At 34.6% G+C, this 21,036-nt stretch overlaps 1 pseudogene; it reads right to left on the reverse strand.

Moving 5' to 3' along the window:
- Nucleotides 1-19,853: 19,853 nt before the first annotated feature.
- Nucleotides 19,854-20,634, reverse strand: LOC101977728 (ATP synthase F(1) complex subunit gamma, mitochondrial pseudogene; annotated as a pseudogene).
- Nucleotides 20,635-21,036: the final 402 nt, after the last annotated feature.

Here is a 21,036-nt window from a genome sequence, read left to right on the forward strand (position 1 = left end):
TGTTGTGCAGAAGCTTTAGTTTGATATAATAATCTTTTCAACTTTTACTTTTGTTTCCTGTGCTTTGGGGGATCTTTTCTAAAATGTCATTGCCCATTCCAATGTTCCAAAGCATTTCTCCTGTGTTATATTCCAGTGGTTTCATAGTATCAGGTCTTATATTTAAGTGTTTAATCAACTTTAATTGATTTTTGTAACTGATGACAGATGGGGTCTATTTTCATTCTTCTACATGTTCATATTTAATTTTCCCAACACCTTTCATCCAAAAGACAGTATTTTCTCCAAGATGTGTTCTTTGCACCTTTGTTGAAAATCAGATGACTGGGGAGTGATATTGGCCAAGTTATATTGTTATATTGTGTGCATGTACAAATATGTAACAAATCTCATCAATAGGTATAACTGTAATGTACCCAAAAAAATAGGAAATGAAAATCAGATAACTAAAGATGTGTGAGGTTCTAAGTTCTCTATTATTTTCCACTGGTCAACGTGTCTGTTTTTTATGTAAATACCATGCTGTTTTGATTACTATAGTATTGCAGTATATTGTGAATTCAGATAATATAATGCCTCCTGCTTTGTTCATTTTGTTCAGGATGGCTTTGGCTATTCAAAATTGTGTTTTCATAATAATTTGGGGGCTTATTTTTCTCATTCTCTAATTATTACTTTCATAGGAATTACATTGAGTCTATATATTTCTCTGGGTAATATTTTAACAATATTGGTTCTTCCAGTACATGAACACCAGATATCTTTCTGGTTCATGTGTATGTGTGCATGGTGTGTGTGTCCTCTTAAATTTTTTTTATCAATGTTTTGAAGGACTCAAATCAAGATTCATAACTGTTAGCTTTTGGAATTCAAATTTTTATTTATAGATTTGCAAGCAGTCATAAATAATACAGAGAGATTCTATGTATCATTTACCCAGTTTTCCCTAAGGCTAACACCTTGCCAAATTATAATATAGTATCATGATCAGAACATTGATGTAATCCACCAATCTTATACCTTTATTTGTGTGTATATTAGCTTCTATAAACTTTAGCACACATATAGGGGTTGTGTCTATCACCATAGCCAAGATACTTGATGGTTTCAACATCGCAAGGATCTATTTGTTACTCATTTATAATCACATCCACTACATTCCTTCACCATCTCCTCTTCTCCCCACCCCTCAATCTATAATGTTTGTCATATAAAAAATATTATATATAATGGAATTATATAGTATATACCTTTTGAGATTAGCTTTTTTTTCATTCAGCATTTATCAATAGCCCATCCCTTTGTACTGTTGAGTAGTATTCTAGTGTATGGATATTTCATAGTTGCTTAATCATTCATTCATCCATTTAAAGGCTCTGGGATGACTGCAGTTTGGGGCTATTAAGAGTAAAGTTGCCAGAAACATTCATGTACAAGTTTTTGTGTCAATATAAGTTAATTTCTCAGGGATAAAAGTCCAATTGTTCAATTGATCTTCATATGGTAACGGCATGTTAGCTTTTGTAAGAAACTGATGAATTGTTTTCCAGAGTGGCTGTACTATTGTATCTTCTCACCAGAAAAGTATGAATGATCTGGTTTTTCTACATCCTTACCAGTATTTTTTTCCCACTACTCTTTATTTTACCCATATTTGCTGGTTTTTAAAATTACAGTTTTATAATAGTAATTGAGTTCATTTTAACAAAATCATACATGCACCTGTAATCCCAGTGGCTTAGAAGGTGGAGGCAGGAGGATTGTCAGTCCAAGGCCAGCCTCAGCAAGTTAACCAGGATCTAAGCAACTCAGTAAGACTCTGTCTCTAAATAAAATATAGAAAAGGACTGGAGATGTGGCTCAGCAGTTAAGTGTCTCTGGGTTCAATTTCTGGCACATAAAAAAATCATATATGCAAGGAATTTGATTTAAATCCCCATTGTCCACTTTTATTACCCTCCTCTCTCCCCTATTCTCCCTCCTCTACTTTCCTGATTATTCTTAAACTCCTTTATTTACTTATTTTTGATTGGTACTTTCTATATATACATACAGGTGAAATTCCCTGTGACATGTTTACATAAGTCTAAACATGATTATGTTAGATCCATTGCATATTTCTTCCACTTCCCCTTCCTCCTTCCTCTCTCCTTGTTCTTTTTCTTCTGCTACTACTTCACTGATCTATTTTGTATTTTTATAATATCTGATCCCTTCCCCAACCACCAATTTCCCTGATTTTGCTATAGCTTTCACATATGAGAGGAAATGTTTATCCTTTGATTTTCTGCATCTGGCTTATTTAACTTAGCCTTATTTTCTACATTACTATTCATTTACCAGCAAATTACATTATTGCATTTTTCTTAATAGCTGAGTAGAACTCCATTGTGTATATATACCACATTTTCTTGATCCATTCATCTATTGATGGGCATTCAGATTGTTTCCATAATTTGGCCATTGTGAATTGTGTTTCTATAAACATTGATGTGGGTGTATCAGTAAACTATGCTAATTTTAGATCTTTTGCATAAATAGTGAGGCATATAATGGCTGGGTCATATGGTGGGTCTATCACTAATTTTTTAAGGGAATCTCCACATTCTTCCAGAATGGCTAAACTAATTTGCAGTCCCACCAACAATGTATGAGTCTATCTTTCCCCCACATGCTCATGAGCACTTATTATCACTTGTATTTTTGATAATTACCATTCTGACTACAGTGAGATGAGATCTTAGTGTTGTTTTGATTTGCATTTTACTGATTACTAGATATATTGAACATATTGTCATATATTTGATGGACATTTATGTTCTTTTGAGAAATGTCTTTTTAGTTCTTTTGACCATTTATTGATTGGGTTATGTGTTTTTTTCTTTGACATCGAGTTTTTTATATATTCTGGATGTTAATCCACTATCAGAGAAGTAGCTAGCAAAGATTTTCTTACACTCCCTTATCATTTCCTTTACCATGCAGAGTTTTTTTTTAAATTTAAAGCTATCCCACTTATTGATTCTTGGTTTTATTTCTTGAGCTTTAGGGATCCTGTTGAGGAAGTCAGTGCCTATAAATGTAAGAGAGTATTCACCCTATGTTTTCCTCTAGCAGTTGCCAGGTTTCTGGTCAAATTCCTAAATATTTGATCAATTTTGATTTGACTTTCATGCTGTATGAAAGATAAGGATTTAATTTCATTCTTCTCCATATAGATATCCAATTTTCCCAGCACCATTTGTAAAAAGACTGTCTTTTCTCATATATATAGCATCTCATATATTTAACATATATATAACATATATATAACATAATTGGCACCTTTGTCAATTAACAGATTGCTATAAGTATGTGGATTTTTCCTCTGTGTCTTCTATTCTGTTCCATTGGTCTTCACATCTGTTTTGATGCCAATACTATGCTGGTTTTGCTACTATAGCTCAGCAGTATAATTTGAGATCAGGTATTGTGATACCTCCTGCACCACATTTCTTATTCAGATTTGCTTTGGCTTTTCTGAGTCTCTTATTCTTTCAAATGAATTTAGGACTTTTTTTCTCTAGTGCCATGAGTTCTGTGAAGAATGTCATTGCATTGAATTATATATTGCTTGTATCGTATATTGCACTGAATCTGTACATTGTTTTTGGTATTATGGACATTTTCACTATATTAATTCTTTCTATCCAAGAACATGGGAGGTCTGTCCATTTTCTGAAGGCCTCTTCAATCTCTTTCTTCAGTGTTACATTGTTTTCATTGTAGGGAAATTTTACCTCCTTGGTTAGATTAATTCCCAGGTATTTCATTAATTAATTTTTTTATTTTTGTAAAGTTATTGTGAAGGGGATGGTTTTCCTGTTTTTTTCTCAGATGAATCACTGTTGGAGTATAGAAAAGCTATTGATTTATGAGTGCTGATTTTTTATTCTGCTACTTTGCTAAATTCATTTATCAGCCTTAAAAGTCTTCTGGTGGAATTTTGGAGTTTCTAGATAGAAGATAATGTCATCAGCAAACCATGATGGTTTGACTTCTCTTTTCTAATTTGAATCCTTTTTTTAATATTTATTTTTTAGTTGTACTTGGACACAATACCTTTATTTTACTTATTCATTTTTATGTGGTGCTAAGGATTGAACTCAGAATCTTGCACATGTGATGAGAGCGCTCTACCACTGAGCCACAACCCCAGCCCCATAATTTGAATCCTTTTAATTTCCCTTCTCTTGCATGATTTCTCTGGCTAAAGTATTAAGAACTATATTGAATAGAAGTGTTGAGAGTAGGCATTCTTGTCTTTTTTCAACTTTAGAGGAAAAGCTTCAGTTTTTCTTCATTCAGCATGATGTTGGCTATGTGTTTGTCATAGTCTTTGTAATATTAAAGAAGATCCTCCTATCCCTAGCTTCCCTGCTGTTTTTAAAAATATTTTTTAGTTGTAGTTGGACACAATACCTTTATTTTATTTATTTTTATGTAGTGATGAGGGTCGAACCCAGTGTCTCACCCATGCTAGGTAAGTGCTCTATCACTGAGCCACAACCCCAGCTCATTTTCTGCTCCTTTTAACATGACTGTTTCCTGTATTTTATCAAAGACCTTTTCTGCACCTGCTGAGATGAGCATATGATTTATGTTCTTAAGTCTATTTAAGTGATGAATTACATTTATTGATTTGTGTATGTGGAGCCAAGCTTGCATCCCTGGGTTGAAGCTCAGTTGATCATGGTGTATTATCTTATTAATATGATTTTTTTGTGGGGGTACCAAGGATTGAACACAGGGGTGCTTAACCACTGAGCAAACTTTTTGTATTTTATTTTGTGACAAGGTCTCACTAAGTTGCTTAGGGCCTTGCTAAGTTGCTGAGGCTGTATTTGAACTTGAGATTCTCCTGCCTCAGCCTTCTGAGTTGCTGCGATTATAGGTGTGCACCATGCCCAGCCTTAATATGTGTTTGATTGTGGTTTGCTAAAATTTTAGTAAGGGGTTTTGCATCTATGTCCATCAAGGATATTGGTCTGTAGTTTTCTTTCCTTCATGGGTCTTTGTTTTTTGCTGTCAGAGTTACATTGGCTTCATAGATTGCGGGAGTGTTCCCTCCCTTCCAATTTCATGGAATAATTTGAGAAAAACTGGTGTTACTTCTTCTTTAAAGGTCTAATAGAACTCAGCTGAGAATTCATCCAGTCCTGAACTTTTCTTTGTTAGTAGGCTTTTAATTGCTATTTCAATTTTATTATTTGATATTTGTTTATTTAGATTTTCTATTTCTTCCTGGTTAAATCTGGGCAAATCAAATGTATCTCGAAGTTTGTCAATGTCTTTTAGATTTTGCAGTTTATTGGAGCATAAATTCTCAAAATAGTTTCTTTTACTCTTTTTATTGGTTCTTTGTAGTTATACATATCATTAGGATTCATTTTGCTTAACCACTAATTCAGTCCCCAATACTTACCATCTCCCTCCCTTTCTCCCTACCCTTGTTGCCTTCCCTCTACTCTACTGATCTTTCTGCAACTAATTTAGAGGTTTGGGGGGGGGGTTAGTGTCTTTTGGACTAATTATCTATATTTCAGAAGTGCCTGTGGTGATATCTCCTTTTTCAGGTCTAACTCTGTTGATTTGGGTCTTCTCTATCCTTTTGGTTAGCTTGGTTAAGGGTTTCTCAATCTTATTTATCTTTTCGAAGAACTACTCTTTGTTGCATTGACCTTGTATTTTTTTGTTCTCAAAAATATTTCATTAAGAATGAAATATTAGAATATTTCATTAATTTCAGCTCTGATCTTTATTATTTTCTGTCCTCTCCTGATTTTGTAGTTTTTTCTTCATTTTCCTTGAGATGGAGCATAAGTTTATTTATTTGGGAATCTGTTTTTATATAGGTACTCAATGCAAAGAATTTTCCTTTTAGTGCTGCTTTAATACTAGCCCAAAAATTTTGATATGTTTTATCTTTGTTTTCATATTTCCCTATGAATTTCTTCTCTAATTTTTTCTTGATCTATTCTTCATTTAAGAGAGTATTTTTTGTCAGAATTATGAAATGCCATTTTTCATTGGCAGAAAGTGCCTAAATCAGCTAGCCATTGAGTTAGGTGAAAATCAGTTGTGAAAGCAGAGTTTACAAGTGTGTTGACTATTATTCAACCTTAGTGAAACTTTATTCAGTAATTCAATATATAACCACCTTTTCTTGTGTCGGGTACTGGGAATTAAATCTAGGGTGTACTACCACTGAGTGCACCCCCACAAAAAAAAGAGAGAGAGAGAGTATTGTTTAATCTCCATGTGTTTCTATGGTTTTTATTATTTTTCTTGCTGTTGATTTCTAGTTATATTTCATTATGATCTAATGGGATGCATGGAATCATACCAAGTTTTTTTTTTTTGCATTTGCTTAGACTTATATCATGACTTAGAATATGGTTTATTTTAGAAAACATTCCGTGGATTTCCGAGAAGTAAATTCAGTTGTTTTGTGGTGAGGTATTTGATAGATGTCTATTAGATCCATTTGACTTATAGTATTGTTTAGGTTGGATGTACCTTTATTGATTTTATGCCTTGATGATTTGTCTAATTGTGATAAAGGTGTGTTGAAATCACCCAGTATTATTGTATTGGGGTCTATCTGGGGCTTAATATCAGGAGTTTTTTAAAAAAATATTTTTAGTCATAGAGGGACACAATACCTTTATTTTATTTGTTTATTTATATGTGGTGCTGACAATTAAACTCAGGACCTCACACATGAAACGCAAGTGCTCTCTACCACTAAGCCACAACCCCAGGAGTTGTTTTTTTTTTTTTTTAATGTAGCTGGGTGCATTGATATTTGGGGCATATATATTTACTATCATTATATCTCCTTGTTGTATTGTTCTCCTTACAAGCATGTAATGAACTTCTTTGTCTATTCTGATTAATTTTCCTTTGAAATCGGATTTGTCAGATATAAGAATATCTATTCTGGCTTGTTTTCACACATCAATTGCACGGAATATGTTTTTTGTCATTTTACCTTCAGCCTATTGTGTCTTTGCCTATGAGTCTCTTGTAAACAGCATAGAGTTGGATCTTGTTTCAGTATTTATTCTGCTAGTATATGTCTTTTAATTGGGGAGTTGAGATCATTTGTATTCAGTGTTATTATGAATATGTGTTTGTGGTTTGCTGCCATTTTGATTTTTTGTTATATTTAATTCGGTCCTGAATCTTATTTAGATTATTAGTCTTCTATTGATCTTCACTGATTTGGGAGTTTGGGATTTGTTTTTTGATTCCTCTGTGTCTGATTTATCTTTGCGAATTCTTTGTAGTGCTGCCTTGGTTGTTATGTGTTCTTTTAGTTTATTCTTGTCATGGAAATTTTTTCTTTCTCTGCCAAATATAAAAGAGAGCTTTGCTGGATATAGCAATCTTAGTTGACAATTGTTTTCTTTTAGAATTTGGAATATCTTATTCCAGGCCCTTCTTGGTTTTATTTTTATTTTTAATTATTTATTTTTTGTGGTGCTGGGGATTGAACCTAGGGCCTTCTGCATGCAAGGCAACCCTTCTTGGTTTTATAAGTCAGAAGTAAGCCTTATTGGCTTGCCTCCAAAAGTGACCTGATGTTTCTCTCTTGCAGCTTTTATATTCTTTCCTTATTTTTTATGGTAAGTATTTTGCTTATGATGTGTCTTGACTAAATTCTCTTCTGATAAGGTCCTGTATGCTTCCTGTATTTGGATGTCTATCTCACTTCCGATATGGGGAAAGTCTTCTGACATAATCATTGAAAATACTCCTAATGTCATTAGTGTATATGTCCATGTTCTTGTCTATCCCAATGATTCTCAGGTTTAGTATTTTGATGTTGTCCCACAGTTCTTGTATATTATGATAATGTCCTTTTTACCCTTTTATTGTATTCTGTATACTTAAATTCATGTATCCTGTATTCAAGGGCTGAAGTTCTATGTTCTACATAATCTAATCTGTTGGTGATGCTTTCAAGTAAATTTTTAATTTGTTTTAATTTGATTTATTGTGTTTTTCATTTCCATGAGTTTTTTTTTCTTTCTTTTTTTTTTGGGGGGGGGTACTGGGGATTCAACTCAGGAACACTCGACCATTGAGCCACATCCCCAGTCATATTTTGTATTTTCTTTAGAGACAGGGTCTCACTGATTTGCTTAGCACCTCATTATTGCTGAGGCTGGCTTTGAACTCATGATCCTCCTGCCTCAGCCTCCCGAGCTGCTAGGATTACAGGCATGCACCACCATACCCAGCATTTCCAGGAGTTTCTATTGTGTTTTTAAAAATATTTCTACTTTTCTATTGAAATGGTCTTTTATCTCCTTTTTTATGCTCTTAATTACTTTATTAGATCTTATTTTAATTCATTGAACATTTAATAATCAGTTTTATAATATTTCTCTGGAATTTTATTCACTTCTGTATTTGTGGGATCCTTTGGAGATTGTGAATTTGGTGGGGGGGAGATTTGTTTGCCTGCTTCCTCGTGTTTTCAGAGGCCCTGGACTTGTGCAACAATTGTGGTATATTCCTCTTCTTTTTCTTTAAAAATATATTTAGATGTAGATGGACACAATACATTTATTTATTTATTTATTTGTTTGTTTGTTTATATGTGGTACTGAGGATCAAACTCAGTGCCTCATATGTGTCAGGCAAGCGCTCTACAACTGAGTCACAACCTCAGCCCCGCTTCTTCTTTTATACACATGTACTTATGTATGTAATTCTTTTTTTTTTAATTCTAGGATTTCTCTGGTCCTGCTATATGAGTAGATGTTGTAGGGAGGAGACTTAAGGTTCCCCTCTGGCTGTTCTTCCTTGGGGCCTGATTTTTGGTTTGGGGCTTTTGTCTCCCCAGTTTTATGAGTTGAGATAGTGTTTAGGTTCAGATGGGACTAGATCACATGTGGACTGATATTCACTGTTGTTTGTCTGAATTGTGAGTTTTTCTCAGCAGCAGGGTCTCTACTCTGTAATCTTGATGTGTGCAATCACTTTTCAGACCCTCTTAGAGGGAGGGAGATCCTGGAATAGCACTGATTAATAGATGTATAGTTTTAAGATAGATGTTTGCTATCTACTTTGACATCCATTAACATTAATTGCTAACTAAATGGGAATTATAGAGTTAACATTTACTATCAGTAGCAGCAATACAAAACTGTGAACTAGATTAGGCATTCAACATACAGTGTCTATTATGTTATCCACTGTATTAATAATCACATTAACATGAATGGGATATGAATCACATAAACTACATAATACTATTATTCAGTGGGATTACAGCTACTTAATTAAAGAGAAAGTAGGGTGGGAAGATGGGAGGAAGTTTGAAATATTTTTAAAAAGCACCCAGAAGAGAGGCAGAAGGTAGGTAGCAAATGTTGGCTGTAAAGAAGAAGGAATAAATGATTAAATGAAAGTAATAAAATAAAGAAAGAGAAGAAGTGGGAAAAAGAAAAATTGGCTGTTAATGAGGGACAATAGTGAGAAAGAGGAGGTAACAGGGGCAAGAATCAAGGTATTAACCAGCAACTATAAGATCCAATCAACTTGAACCCAGGTATAATTGAATCCCACCCCAGACAAATCAAGGCTAAATAATAAACAAGTACAAAAATAATTAATATGAAAGAAAAATTATAAGAACATATGTATACTTTTGAACCTATCCATGCAGTGAGTACATACAAACCCACATACATGCACAATTACAAATAATGGAAAAAAGTAGTATTATTATGAACTGGTGTTTTAAAAACAGTTTTGATATTACAAAAGAAGACTAATAAAGGTTTAAAATAGCAATATGAAGAAAGAAAAAAGGAAGTGAGAGAAACAAATTCTTGCTAAGAATATAAAGGTTTTATTTCCACTGAGGTGGTCAAAACTGTTGTCATGGATGCATTTTCATGTTTTGTATTTGTTTTTTGGCTTTGTAACCCTTGAATCAAGGTTTAGAGGTTGTTAAGCCCGATGCGTTTGTGTTCTGCTCTGAGCTGTCAGCCTTTGTGGCTAGGGGGTGCAGCCAGTTGTAGTAGATTTCAGCTTCCAGCCCCCTAGTATATTATGGGGTAGCACAATTTGGGTGCTGACAAATTGTATGTTTCTGTGTAGGGATGGCACAGAGTTCTAAATTGGAGGTTCCAGTAATTGGGGTTTACTCTCAATTGAATTTTGGAACTCTGTGGGTAAGAGTTTGAAAGTTGATCCACAACCTCTATTTCTGGGATATGCCATTCTCTGAAAGATGTCTGCATCTCTAAGGTCTTTGGTAAAATCTACTTTTGGGGCATAGAGACAAAACCACCAGAGGTTTCAGCTTCACTGCCAAGAAGATGTAACACCAGGTGTCTTCCCCAAAGTAGAGATGCTCCTATGTAGCACAAGTAACAAAGATAGATTTCTTCCTTGGTGTTTTCATCAGCTTTTTCGCTGCTCTGACTAAAGGATCTGATACAACAACGACATGGAGGAAAAGTTTATTTGAGGGCTCACGGTTTCAGAGATCTTAGTCCACAGAAGGCTGGCTCCATTTCTTGGGTTTGAGATGTGGCTGAACATCATGGCAGAGTGGTGGCAGAGAGAAGTAGCTCACATCATGGTGACCAAGAAGCAGAGAGAAAAACTCCACTCTCCAGCTACAAACATATACCCCAAAGCCACACCCCAATTCCCACCTCCTCCAGCCACACCCTTCCACATCAGTTACCACTCATTTAATCCCTATTAGGAGATTAACTCACTGATTGGATTCAGACTCTCACTACCCAATCATTTCTCCTCTGAAGCTTCATGCACAGTCTCACACGTGAGCTTTGGGGGGGCACCTCACATCCAAACCATAACACTTGGGATCCAGAGCCTCAATGGTTCAGGTATAATTTGCCTTGTGCCTAATTCTTTCTCTCTGGTTCAGGCACCTTCTGGAAACTATTTTGAGTTGGCTACAGGAGTTACCAATCTCCTGTCTCTGATCTCAGGTGCACCAACCAGCAGCAGATTGCCCCACCAGGTGCACACAGAGCATGGTGGCCACTTTCCCTGCCCAGGAACAGTTTCCGTGCCCTGAATGTTAGATTTGCTTTCACTGCCCAGCTCTCCCTACTGACTCTGTATCCATTAAAACCAGCCTTCCTCTCTAATCCACAGGCTTCCCCAAGTCAATTTGTCTTTATTTTTAAATTTCTGTATCTACCAGCCACACTGTCTCCTTTGTCTATGCCCTTGCCCTTCATTACCACTGCTGGTGCTTCTCTAATGAGTTATTTCTTACTTTCTGTGCCAATATAGATTTTTTTGTTCATTTTTACAATTCAGTATTAAATTTCAGTGAGTTCCCTTAGTTACACACATTGCTGAGAAGCACTTTTCCTTCTTTGTAAGTCTGATGTCAAGGAGCTGCTGGAAAGTGTCCTTCCTCTCATCCACTATCCTCTCTTGCTTCATAAATTTTTAAAGTGATTTCTCATTGTAGTTTTGATTTCAGTTTCCTAATGGCTAATAATCTTAAACACCTTTTTATGTGAGTAGTTGACATTATTTATTTTTTGTGAAACATTTCTTTATGTGTTGTACCTATTTTTCACTTCATTTGGATTTTTTGTTGTTTGTTTCTTTTTTTGTTTTTTACTGTTGAGCTTTATGAATTCTTTATATATTGTGTATACTAGTCCTTTGTGACATATGTGGTTTGCAAATATTTTCTCCCAGTTTGTGGTTTGTGTTTTCATCCTAGTTACATGAAATTCACAAAACAAAAATTCCTAATTTTGTTTTGGCACATTTCCTTGAATAGACTATTGCTCTTCCATTTAACTGCTTTTGTAATCTCATCAATACTATTTGAGCACAATTGTGTTAGTTACCTATTATGTTTCATTGATCTATGTTCCATCCACTCTGTTTTTAGAGAACATTGGCTCTGGGTTTTATCTTTTTAGAGAATTTTTGTACATAAAAACAATCAAAAGGGAAGGAAAATTTAAGCAAGAGTTAAGGATTCCCATCCCTTACTAATATCTCTCTTTTTTATTTCTTCCTTTTTGGATATACATGACAGTAGAGTATATTTTGACGATATGCATACATGGAGGTGAATTTCTCATGCTTGTAGTTGTACATGATGTGGAGTTTCACTGGTCATGTATTCATATATGAATATAGGAAAGTTCTGTTCAATTCATTCTACTATCTTTTCTATTCCCATCCCCCTTTTCTTCCTTTCATTCCCTTTTATCTAATCCAATGAACTTCTATTCTTCCCTTCCCTGCTTATTGTATGTTAGCATCTTCATATAAAAGAGAACATTCTGCCTTTGGTTCTTTGGAATTGACTTATTTCACTTAGCATGATAGTCTCCAGCTCCATCCATTTACTGGCAAATGCCATAATTTCATTCTTCTTTATGGCTCAGTAATATTCCATTTTGTATATATACCACATTTTCTTTATCCATTCATGTTTTGAAGGGCACCTAAGTTTGTTCCATAGATTATCTATTGTGAATTGAGCTGCTATAAACAGTGATATGGCTGTGTTGGTGTAATACGTTGATTTTAAGTCCTTTGGGTATATACCAAGAAGTAGGATAGCTGGGTCAAATAGTCTAATACCATACTGTCTTGATTAGTTTAAGTAAATAGTAGACATGAATACAGAGTAGAGTAATTCTTCCCACTTTATTCTCTTTTACAAGATCATTTTAGATATTCTAGGGCCTGTGGTTTTCCACATGAATTTTATTTTGTATTTAAAAATGTAATTATTAATGCATATTAATTATACAAATTAATGAGTTTCACAGTGACATACAAATAGCATGTTCTCCCGCCCTTCAATCTTTGTTTTCCTCCCTCCCTAATGTCCTTGTCTCCTCATTCTTACCTAATAGCTCCCCTTCCACTTACAAGTCATCTTTTCATTTCTTTTTCTTTCATTACTTTTTTTTTAGTTCCTTATAGGACAGAAAAGTTATTTTACTTAAAATTATGTCCTCCAGTTCCATCCATTATTCTGCAAATGAGGTGACTTCTTTGGGGGACAATGTTAGTAATATGCCATTGTGTATATGTGCCATATTTTCTTTATCCATTTATCTTTTAAAGGACACCTATGCTGATTTCATATTGTGGCTATTGTGAATAGTGCCACAATAAACATAAGTATACACTTACCTCTTCTGCATGCTGACTTCATTTCCTTTCAGTGAATACCCAGGCATGGTATAGCTGAATCATATGGTAGTTCTACATTTAGCATTTTCAGGACCATCCATACTGTTCTCCATAGAAACTGTACTAATTTTCATTTCCACCAGCAGTATATAAAGGCTCCTTTTTTTCACCATATCCTTGACAGCATTTGTTAATTTTTTGTTTTGTTTTTTATTATAGCCATTCTGATGGAGGTGAGATAAAATATCAATGTAGTTTTGATTCTCATTTCCCTAAGAGATAAAGATATTGATCATTTTTCATACATTTGTTGGTCATTTACTTCTTCTTTTGAGAAGTATCTGTTCAGGTCATTTGCCCCTTTTTATTGTATTAGTTATTCTTTTGTTCTTAAAATTTTTAAATTTCTTATGTATTCTGGATGCTAATATTCTATTAGGCCAGTAGCTGGTAAAGATTTTTCCTCCCATTTTGGAGGTTGCCTCTTCACTTTGTGGATTATTTCCTATTTTATGCAGAAGGTCTTTTATTCTTTGTTTTTTGATAACATTATATTGTTACTTCTTGTTTTTTTTTCTTGAGCTATTAAAGTCTATTGAAGAAATCATTAGCAGAATGCAATGGCAAACACTTATAATCCCAGCAACTTTGAAGACTGAGGCAAGTTCAAAGCCAGCCTCACCAACTTACCAAGACCCTAAGCAACTCAGCCTGACCCTGTCTCTAAATAAAATATTAAAAAGGGCTTTGAATGTGGCTCAGGTTGAGCACCCCTGGGCCCAGTTCCTGGTACCAAAAAAAAATCATTATCTGTGTCAGAATCTTCAAAAGTTTTCTCTATGGTTTCTTCTGGTATTTTAAATTTATAATTCTTATATGAAGATATTTCATACACTTTTTAAAAATTTTTTTATTGGTTGTTCACAACATTACAAAGCTCTTTACGTATCATATTTCATACATTAGTTTGAAGTGGGTTATGAACTCCCAATTTTTACCCCAAATACAGATTGCAGAATCACATTGGTTACACATCCACAATTTTACATAATGCCATATTAGTAACTGTTGTATTCTGCTACCTTTCCTATCCTCTACTATCCCCCCTCCTCTCCCCTCCCAACTTCTCTCTCTACCCCATCTACTGTAATTCATTTATCTCCTTGTTTATTTTCCCATTCCCCTCACAACCTCTTATATGTAATTTTGTATAGCAATGAGGGTATCCCTTCATTTCCATGCAATTTCCCTTTTCTCTCCCTTTCCCTCCCATCTCATGTCTCTGTTTATTGTTAATCTTTTCTTCCTGCTCTTCCTCCCTGCTCTGTTCATAGTTGCTCTCATTATATCGATACACTGAAATATTTGATTTTTGCAAAGGAGAGAGATGGGTGTCTAGTTTCATTTTTTTCATGTAGATCTTTTTGGCACCTTTGTTGGGAATCAGATAGCTGTAGAGGTGTGGGTTTATTTTGGGGTCCTCTATTCTGTACCTTTAGTATGTATGTCTGTTTTTATGCTAATATCATGTTGTTTTGGTACTATAGCTCTGTAGTACATTTAGAAATCAGCTATAAGGATGCTTACAACATCACTCTTTTGTTTAGAATTGTTGTAGCTATTAGCGGTCTTTCATGCTTCCATGTGAATTTTAGGATTATTTTTTCTATTATGTGAAGAATGTCAATGGTGTTTTGATAATGTTGTAGGGACAGATGAGGCAAGGCACCGAAGATAGCAGGAAATAGTTTTATTTGGCTGTAGCCAGGTTCAGATGGCACACTCGATTAATCCCCTAAACCCCAACTTTAGGTGGTTTCAGAATTTTATATCCACCATGTAAGGGGAGGGGCTCAGAAGTTCACAGTCTGCAGAAGTTCACATAAAAACAGCTTTTTCTCTCACTGTTTTGGGCAAGTTAATCCATCAAGGACAACACCTGAGAAGGGAAGAGCTTCTTCTCCCCTTTCTTTCCTCCCTCTGCCAGCTATTACCATGGAGCCCAATTGGTAACTTCTCTTATCTTAGAAATATAGACATCTCTGTGAAGTTCTAGCTCAAGGCCAGAGACCTTGTTTACACATTTCTACAAACTACTATACTGGATACATGTATATAAGAAACTAGTTAGGGGGTGTTCAGCACCTGGAGTGCTGCTATCTTCCCGGCCAGTGGCCAAGTAAAACAGGGCTGCACGAAAATACGAAGTTTATCTACATTGAACTCTTTTGCAGAGACTGTTTTGCTGACAGTCCTAAAATCAGCCATGGTGAAGATTTCTGGAGAAGCCCTTTTAAGATTTTCTGTGGAGAAAGGTGGTGTCACTACAGTAAGACCTTCATTGACTCTATAGATCAATTTCAGCAATATGGTCATTTTAACAATATTTTACCAAATCATGAACATGGGAGGTTTTCTGAACCTCTAGTATCTTCTTTCAATTCTTTTTTTGCAATATTTTGGTATTTTAATTGTAAAAGTCTTTCACCTCCTTGGTTAAGTTTATTCCTAGGTACTTTATATTTGAGGCTATTGTTAATGGGATCCTTTCACAGATAATTCTTTATTGGTATATAGAAAAGCTTCTAATTTTCATATTGATTTTTTTTCATGCGACTTTGTTGAATTTGTTTTGGTGGACTTAAGTGTTTTCTAAATATAGAATCATATCCTCTGCAAACAAGGATACTTTTACTTCTTATTTCATTATTTTTATCCCTTTTATTTCTTTGCTTTGCCAAAGGACTCTGGCCAAAGTTTCAATTAGCATCTTGAATAAAATTGGACATTCCTGTCTTATTTTTCGATTTTAGAAGAAGTGCTTTCATTTTTCCCCATTCATCATAATGCTGGCTTTGTGTTAGTCATATATGACTTAATTATGTTTATCTGTGATCCTTTTATGCCTAATTTATTAATGAATTTTATCATAAAAGTGTATTGAATTTTGTTGAAATCTTTTTCTACATCTTGAGATAATCATATGATTTTTGTATTTAATTTGACTTATGTGCTATATTGCATTTACTTACTTGCATATTTGAAAAATTCTTGCATCCCCAGAATGAAACCAACTTGATTATGACATATAATCTTTTTAATGTGTAGTTGATTTTTTAGATTTTTTTTTATTTATATATGACAGCAGAATGCATTACAATTTATTGCACATATAGAACACAATTTTTCATATCTCTGATTGTACACAAATTATATTCATATCAATTCATGTCTTCATACATGTACTTTTGATATTAATGTTCATCACATTCCACAATCATTTCTAACCCCATGCCCCCTCCCTTACCCTCCCACCCCTCTGCCCTATCTAGAATTCTTCTATTCCTCCCAAGCTCCCCCTCCCTACTCCACCATGAATTAGCCTCCTTATATCAGAGATAACATTTGGCATTTTGCTTTTGGGGATTGACTCACTTCACTTAGCATTATCATCTTTAACTCCATCCATTTACCTGCAAATGCCATGATTTTATTCTCTTTTATTGCTGAGTAATAATCCATTGTGTTTATATGCCACATTTTTTATCCATTCATTTATTGAGAAGGGCATCTAGGTTGGTTCCACAGTAGCTATTGTGAATTGGGCTGCTATGAACATTGATGTGGCTGTGTCCCTGTAGTATGCTGTTTTTAAGTCCTTTGGGTATAGTCCAAAGAGATGGATAGGTGGGTCAAATGGTGGTTCCATTCCCATATTTCCAAGAAATGTCCATACTGCTTTCCATATTGGCTGCACCAATTTGAAGTCCCACCAGCAATGTATGAGTGCACCTTTTTCCCCACATCCTCACCAACACTTATTGTTGTTTGCATGAATAATAGCTGCCATTCTGACCGGAGTGAGATGAAGTTTTAGATGGTTTTGATTTGCATTTCTCTATTGCTAGAGATGATGAACATTTTTTCATATATTTGTTGATTGATTGAATATCCTCTCTGAGAAGTGTCTGTTCAAGTCCTTGGCCCATTTATTGACTGGGTTATTTGTTTTATTGGTGTTTAGCTTTTTGAGTTCTTTATATACTCTAATGATTATTGCTCTATCTTATGTGTGAGGGGTAAAGATTTGCTCCCAAGATGTAGGCTCTCTATTCACCTCACAGATTGTTTCTTTTGCTGATGAGAAACTTTTTAGTTTGAGTCCATCCCATTTATTGATTCTTGGTTTTAAATCTTGTGCCACAGGAGTCTTATTAAGGAAGTTGATGCCTAATCCCACATGATGGAGATTGGGGCCTACTTTTTCTTCTATTAGACCATGGTCTCTGGTTGTATTCCTAAGTCCTTGATCAATTTGAGTTGAGTTTTGTGTATGGTGACAGAGGTTTAATTTCATTTTGTTGCATATGGATTTCTAGTTTTCCGAGCACAATTTGTTGAAGAGGCTATATTTTCTTCAGTGCATGTTCTTTGAACCTTTGTCTAATAGAAGATATCTGTAGTTTTGTTAGTCTCTGTGTTCTCTATTCTGTACCATTGGTCTACCAGCCTGTTTTGGTGCCAATACCATGCTGTTTTTGTTACTATTGCTCTGTAGTATAGTTTAAGTTCTGGTATAGTGATGCCACCAGCTTCACTCTTCTGCTAAGGATTGCTTTAGCTATTCTGGGCCTCTTGCTTTTCCAGATGAATTTCATGATTGCTTTTTTTATTTCTATGAGGAATGTCATTGGAATTTTGATCAGAATTGCATTAAATCTGTATAGTGCTTTTGGAAGTATGGCCATTTTGATAATATTAATTCTGCCTGTCCAAAAAGAAGATAGATCTTTCTATCTTCTAAGGTCTTCTTTGATTTCTTTCTTTAGGGTTCTGTAATTTTCATTATATAGACCTTGCCTTTGATTTATGGGAGTTGATTTTATATCCTGCTACTTTGCTGAATTCATTTACTCATTCTAGGAGTTTTCTGATGGAACTTTTAGGGTCTTCCAGGTATAGAATCATATCATCAGCAAGTTTTCTTTTTTTGATGTGTCTTTGCCTGGTTTTGGAATCAGGGTGATATTGCCTCATAGAATGAGTTTGGAAGTGCTCCTTATTTTTCTATTTTCTGAAGTAAATTCAAGAATATTGGTATTAGTTCTTCTTTAAAGGTCTTGTAGAACTCGGCTGTGCATCCTTCCAGTCCTGGGCTTTTCTTGACTGGTAGACTTTTGATGACATCTTCTATTTTGTCACTTGAAATTGAACTGTTTAAATTGTGTATATCATCCTGATTCAATTTAGGCAAATTATATGACTCTAAAATTTTTTTGATGCCTTCAATATTTTCCATTTTATTGGAGTACAAGTTTTCAAAATAATTTCTAATTATCTTCTGTATTTCTGTAGTGTCTCTTGTGATATTTCCTTTTTCATCACATAAATTAGTAGTTTGAGTTTTCTCTCTCCTTTGTTAGCATGGCTAAGGTTCTGTAAATTTTATTTATTTTTCAAAGAACCAACTTTTTGTTCTGTCAATTTTTTCAATTGTTTCTTTTGTTTGAATTTCATTGATTATTTCAGTTCTGATTTTAATTATTTCCTGTCTTCTGCTTTTGATGTAGATTTGTTCTTCTTTTTCTAGGGCTTTGAGATGTAATGTTAAGTCATTTGTTGACTTTTTCTTCTTTTAAGGAATGAACTTCATGCAATGCACTCTTAGAACTGCTCTCATAGTGACCCAGAGATTTTGATATGTTGTATCTATGTTCTCATTCACCTCTAAAAAAATTTAATCTCCTCCTTGATGTCTTCAGCAACCCATTGTTCATTCAGTAGCATATTATTTAGTCTCCACATGTTAGAGTGGATTTTTTTTCTTATTTTATCATTGATTTCTAATTTCATTCCCTTATGATCTGAGAGAATTCAGGGTAGTATATCTACTTTTTATATTTGCTAAGAGTTGCTTTGTGGCATAGTATATGGTGTATTTTAGAGAAGGACCCATGTGCTGCTGAGAAGAAAGAGTATTCTCTTGTTGAAGGATGAAATATTCTATATATGTCAGATAAGTCTAAGTTATTGATTATATATTGATTTCCATAGTTTCTTTGTTCAGCCTTTGAACTGAACAAATATATATAAAACTGAAATAGATGTGTTAAAGTCACCCTAAATTATTATGTTGTGGTCTATTTGACTCTTGAACTTGGGAAGAGTTTGTTTGATGAATGTAGGCGCTCTATTGTTTGGGGCATATATATTTATAATTGTTAAATCTTGTTGGTGTATGATTCCCTGGAGCAGTATGTAGTGTCCTTCTTTATCCTTTTTGATTGATTTTAGCTTGAAGTCTATTTTATTTGATATGAGGATGGAAATCCCTGCTTGTTCTGCAGTTCATGAGAGTGATACTATTTTTCCTAACCCTTCACCTTCAGCCTGTGGATGCCTTTTCCTATGAGATGAGTTTCTTGGAGGCAGCATATTGTTGGGTCTTTTTTAAAATTCAATCTGCTAGTGTATAGCTTTTGATTAGTGAGTTTATTCCAGTAACATTCAGGGTTATTATTGAGACATGATCTGTATTCCCAGCCATTTTTGTTAATTTTTGGTATTTAACATGACTTGGTTTCTCCTCTGATTAGATTTTGCCTTAGTGTAATAGCTCTCTCTGCTGATTCTCATCATTGTTTTTTTAATTTCCTCTTTGTGGAATACCTTGTTAGGTGCTGTTGAATCATTTCAGAAGCATTCTTCCTGGCATTGTCCACAGCTGTCATCCTAGCACTCTGTTCACTGGTGGTAGTCTCCTTCAGGGAGTAGTAGATAATGTTGGACAAATTGTATTCTTGATAATTTTGCAGCATATCAGCATCAATATCATCATAGATATTCATGCTCTCAGCACTTGCAATTGTATTAAGAGAAGAGATGGGCTTTTCTTCTGTCTTATAGGAGATTACAGACCTGAACTGATTAAAGATGATAGAGCCTTCATCAAACTCATATCCAGAATTTAGTAATTCAAGAGCAATGACCGATGCATCTCCAAAAGTAGGGGGCTTTGTTCCCACGTCTTTGAATGTCACCAAAAACTGATCCAAATGCGTCCTATGAAGTATGCCTTTGATTTTATCACCAACTCTAACAAGCATAACTTTTGTTCCAGCTGCCATGAGTGTAGGCACCTCACTTTTCATCTGTTTGGCAACCAAAGAATGAATAATACCACAAAGTCCTCTATCTGAGGACACACCAATAAGGAGGTGTTTCTTCTTGTCTTCAGGTTCCTTAATATCAGCTTTCTCATACAGAGCCAAAGATCCTATTCCATACACTCAAGCCGGTTTCAACTCCCTCTCAGCTCGGGCATATTTTGCTGCTGCTACCATTTTCATAGACTTGGTAATTTTCTGGATGTTTTTAATTGACTTTAGTCACCTGGTATTATCTTTCAGAGTTGCCATGTTTAAAACTTGGATCCATTGTGACTGCAATGCGCTGTCAGACAGCCCAATGATGCTCACCCAAGAGAACAAGGTGGTGGTACCAGTGCATTTGATTTTATTTGCAAGTATTTATTAAAGATTTTTGCATCTATGTTCATCAGGGATATTATTTGTCTATAATTTTCTTTTTGTTTATCAGGTTTGGGTAGTGTGGTAATACTGGATTCTTAGAATGAATTGGAAATATTCCTTCCTTTTATATTTTAAGGAATAGCTTGAGGAGAATTGAAATTAGTTCTTCTTTAAACATCTGATAAAATTCAGTCTTCAGTCATGAATCTATTCATTCATGAGATTTTTTTAATTATTATTTTTATACCTTAATTTTGTTTATTTATTTATTTTATGTGGTGCTGAG

Source organism: Ictidomys tridecemlineatus, chromosome X (genome assembly GCF_052094955.1).
Source record: "Ictidomys tridecemlineatus isolate mIctTri1 chromosome X, mIctTri1.hap1, whole genome shotgun sequence".
In the NCBI taxonomy this organism is placed as follows: Eukaryota; Metazoa; Chordata; class Mammalia; order Rodentia; family Sciuridae; genus Ictidomys; species Ictidomys tridecemlineatus.